This window comes from Monopterus albus, unplaced genomic scaffold (genome assembly GCF_001952655.1).
Source record: "Monopterus albus unplaced genomic scaffold, M_albus_1.0 scaffold32.1, whole genome shotgun sequence".
In the NCBI taxonomy this organism is placed as follows: domain Eukaryota; kingdom Metazoa; phylum Chordata; class Actinopteri; order Synbranchiformes; family Synbranchidae; genus Monopterus; species Monopterus albus.
Window position 1 is genome coordinate 1,934,685 of NW_018127912.1, and position 4,497 is coordinate 1,939,181.

Here is a 4,497-nt window from a genome sequence, read left to right on the forward strand (position 1 = left end):
TAATGTCATTGGTTGTTTAATATGTGTCACCTACAGTATAGTGTTTTTTTAGCCATCTTCAATGAACATGATTTCCCATAAGCCCATGGACCTTTGAGACCTATACTCAACAGAAAAAGGCGTCTCCGTGGGTGAATCAAGTGTATGCACTTACTGAACAGTAGCTCCGTCAGGTCTCTAATAGCAGCAGAGGACTGGACAATGTACAGTAGTGTTCAAACATCAGAGACATCAGACCAACCACTGAACAAACGACATCAGAAGAAGCTTTACTTAGTTTTATGTATATGAAAATAAAACCAAAGTATCAGTGCTTTTAAATTTTCATGAGACTTTTACTCTGATAAGTGTGGCTTAAAGGATTCAGTTAATAGCAAGTGCTGTAGTGGATGCCGACCTGTCGCAGACTGTGGAAGGTAAACCTTGGGGACAGGCTGATTGTTAATAAGGCTGGTTTGATAAGACAAATAGCAATGAGTCACATAAAGTAGTGGAACAGAGGCTATAGCTCAGATGTGATGTCATCACTGCAAACAAATCTGTGTATTACTCAGAGAGGTTTACTGCAGCATTCAACCATATTTCAGTCTTCATTAGCAAATGGAATTTCCTCATTTGTCACTTGGTTCAGTTGTTGTCACATGACCTAAGGAGGTATGATTTGAGGTTTTTTTTCTTCTTGTTTATTTCCATGGGCTTCAATAATAAATAGTATACTGTCTGTAGCTTTGATGATAGGACAGGTTAATCATAGGGTTACTGGCTCAATCCCGGATGCCTTTTGTTCACATGAAGTGTCCTTGAGCAAGATATTTTATCACAAACAGTTTTAATGTATAAGTGTTTACCAAAATTAATGTAATGTAGGCTAAAGAAAGATCTGGCCTTGGATTTATTCATTTAAATGTTTCTAATTTAATACCAAAACTGGATTTTATTCATATCTGGGCACCGTCAACTGATGCTGACATTACTGTTTTATCTACAACATGGTTAACAAAATCCATTTTGGACATTGATATCATAATAGCTAGATGCAGAGAGCAGTGAACAGTAAATTAAAATTTCGAACATTTACTCATCACCTTCATTTGCAGTCATCACTGTCAGCTGTCGAGTCGCGCAGTGATAATTTTAGCATCTACAAAATGTGGGATGTTACATTGTGCTATTGTTACCAGAACATTGTGCACGTGCCGTGTTCACTCCTTGTTTTTGTTCCATTATTTTGCTCCAGTTTTTGAGGGCATTCTATAGTGGACACCACCCACAATGCACATTTAGCGCTCGACTAAAATGACTGTAGTGCCGAATACAGAAAATACAAGGCGATTTTGGAGACAGCCTGGATGTGCTGCCAGTGTTCCAGTGTGTTTTAGGAATTTTCAAGCAGCACAGTCTGTGCGTGTTTGTCTGTGTTTATGATATCCCTGAAACTTTGCATGTTTAAGTTAAATACATTAATGTTCACGCAGTGTTGCAGATGACTCAGCCAGTGTTGCAGAGTGGTTTGACTGTATTCGAATGTTGAATTTCGAGGACTGTGCTGAGGCTTTGTGCGTCACTCACTCTCAGACACCTCTTTCAACTCATGAGGATTAGTTCCCAGCTCTCACTTGCTCTGTAATTATATAGTTCTTCAACACATCTGCACTCGAGCACATACACACTTGCAGGCAGGCAAACACACACTAAAATATTAGTCTGTTTACATCTGCTCACAGACACGCATGTGCTTGCACATATGCACACACGTACCCACACACACGTTCCCTCAGCCAGTGTCAGTCTCATCAAATCATCAGTCAGTTATGTTTATATGAGGAACAGAGATGGAGACGGAGTGAAGGGAGGTCTGCCAAACAAAGTGAAAAACATCAGACAATAACAGCAGCACCCACTGCAGCATCGCAGCTTTTTCTTTCTGTGCCTGCCATAGCGCGCCTTTGTTAGTGAATAGTTTGTGTGCGCGTGTGTGTGTGTTGCACGTTGCGGGGAAAAAAGCCAGCAGGCAAGGCGGTATCCAGGCCACTGCCTTGTTTTGATGTGGTCATGCTAATTAAAAAAGCTGCTTTTCTGCCAACACCAAGAAAAACACAGGAAAAAATATAGAGCCGTGAATTATTCGAAAATATGTACTGTAATAAAGCAATAAGTGTGTGTAGGGGTATGCGCATGTTGTGTGTCTACATGGGTATCATGGGTAAAATTGCCAAGAAGACATAAATTGTGAATTTTTGCTGATGTTTTTGTGTCATGTTGGGCTGCTGGATAAACACGTTGGCAGAGAGGGAAGGAGAGGAACAGAGAGAGAGAAAAAGGAAGGAGCTGTAGGTACTGGGGACATAAGGGAGTCTTTTCTTGATCTCTCTCAGACTACTGGCTCAGACAGAATGATGACGTCAGCATAGGCTTTACCAAGGATGGAGGGATCAAGAGAGAAACAGAGGGAGGCTAGAGATGATGCCCTGAGGGTGGCAGGATGAGAAAGATATTAAGGAGGGAGAGGGGACCAACAGAGAGAAAGACGCCTGCAATAAGAGGCCTACAATACAGTATTTATCTGGGTGTGACTTAGGAAACTGCAACTAAGTGGGTTTAGGACAAATAAACAGACAAAAAAAAAACTGACAGTTGAAATGAGAGACAGCGAAAGAAGAGAAGGAGAGAGGAATAATTCCTTGGCGGGAAGGCAGAAGACAAAGGCTGAGAAAGAAATTGGTTTATTATCTTGGCTTAGAGAGTGTGGGGAGAGGACAAAGGAAGGTAGTGCAGACAAAAATAGACAAAGAAAGAGGAAGTGATAGCATGGAGTTAGAGTGCGCAAGAGATTATGTCACATCTTTGCTCTGTACCCTGTATTTAAAATACCAGTCAATAACCCTCAGTGCTTTATGACTCAGCCATGAAAGTCTCAAGAACTGAACTTTTTTTTGCAGTACCATAAAGCAGAAATAAACAGACACACATCCCCACAGCTAGTGCAAAACATAGATTTTCTCTGTTGCTCACTTCAATCCCATTTGCATATTTTCTTTCATTTCTTTCTTCCACCTGTTCCTGCATCAGGGCTTTTTAAATATATTGTTTTTCAGTTATTTATGCCTTGTACAATGACTTCATGGTGTCATGTGGTTTCACTGCTCAGGTTCACAAGCCTCCGGGGTTTGTTGGTGTTACTGGTTTTCAGGCTTCTTCTCTTAAAAATTTGTTTGTGGAAATAATTGCACCTGAGACAGTGGTTCAACGTTTCTGAGTACAAAGTTTCTGTAAAGCAGGTAGCTCCAATTGTTTATTCATGGGCGGAGGCAGGGGTGTGGCCAGGGGTTGCACCGGGCACCCCCAGAATCTGATTGGCTACCCCTGGTGCCATCCCTGCCAGAGTCAAAATGTGATGATTGCTGTATTTAAGACAACGATGTGTCATTGTTTTTCATTTGTCATTCATTACAATAATACTGAGAAACATTTTTATGGTGCTTTATAGTTGATATTGGTTATTCTGATTTTTTTATCATGAATGCTGCATGATATTTGCATTCATTTCTCTGATTGTGTTGCTGTGAAACACTTGAGGCATGAATCACCTCAGTGGGGGGGTGGGGGGAACCACGGTGCAACTCTGATGTTTCCGGCCATGAGTAAATAAGGAGCGCAGCCAAAGTTAGTTAAACAAAGCATTACGTGTGTCTCATTTTTACACAAAATGAACAATTTGATTCTTAATAATATATGGTTTATGAATTCATAGAACTATGGTTTTAATGGTTTTGATTTACTTTTTACATGCATTTCAAATGTGCCACCCTTCTCTGGGTCTGTGCCCCAGCCTGGCCACACTGTCCAAAATTGTATAGATCCACCCCTGTATTTGTCTTCATCTTCCCCTGTGATGACATCATAACTAGGGGACGGTTTTTATGCAGTTATGCATGGTCATTACATGGGGTTTTGCACTCTGATTCATCACTGTGGGCCAGCCGATCATGTCCATCAGTGGGTGTTGTGAGCCGAGTGGTGGTGCCGTGTCAGTTTTGTGTCCCCGCCAGTCCACAACTTGCACCGATGACAGGTGACCGATGATGAAAGCACCGGGGCAAGAAATTAAAAAGCACAGAGGCGAGAAAAACGAAAGCAGGGAGAGAGGAGAGTAGACTGGCGGGTATTGTTATTAGAATATGATCGACATCACCAAACATGGACTTTTAAACCTTTTAAACTCCAGTAACCCCTCACATGACCACAGACGTACTGTACTGTTCAGCAACAGACACCAGTATTTGTCACAGTAAGTGAATGTGTAGCCTACATTAATTCTCTGTGTTATAGGTGAATACTGGAATAAAAATTAAATTAGCTCTCATACATATTTCATTATGCAAATTGTTGAATGATATTGTAAGAAAAGAGACTTTAGGGGTTTGGTATGCTCATTAAAAATATCTCAATGGGAGAATCTGAATATGTTTAATGTAAATGTCGCCTTTTTGACAGGTA

The 4,497-nt window shown here is 40.9% G+C and overlaps 1 protein-coding gene across 7 annotated transcripts in view; it reads left to right on the plus strand.

Moving 5' to 3' along the window:
- adgrl3.1 (adhesion G protein-coupled receptor L3.1) overlaps window positions 1–4,497 on the plus strand; it is a 124,836-nt gene that overhangs the window by 44,526 nt on the left and 75,813 nt on the right. The gene's annotated exons all lie outside the window — the stretch shown is intronic.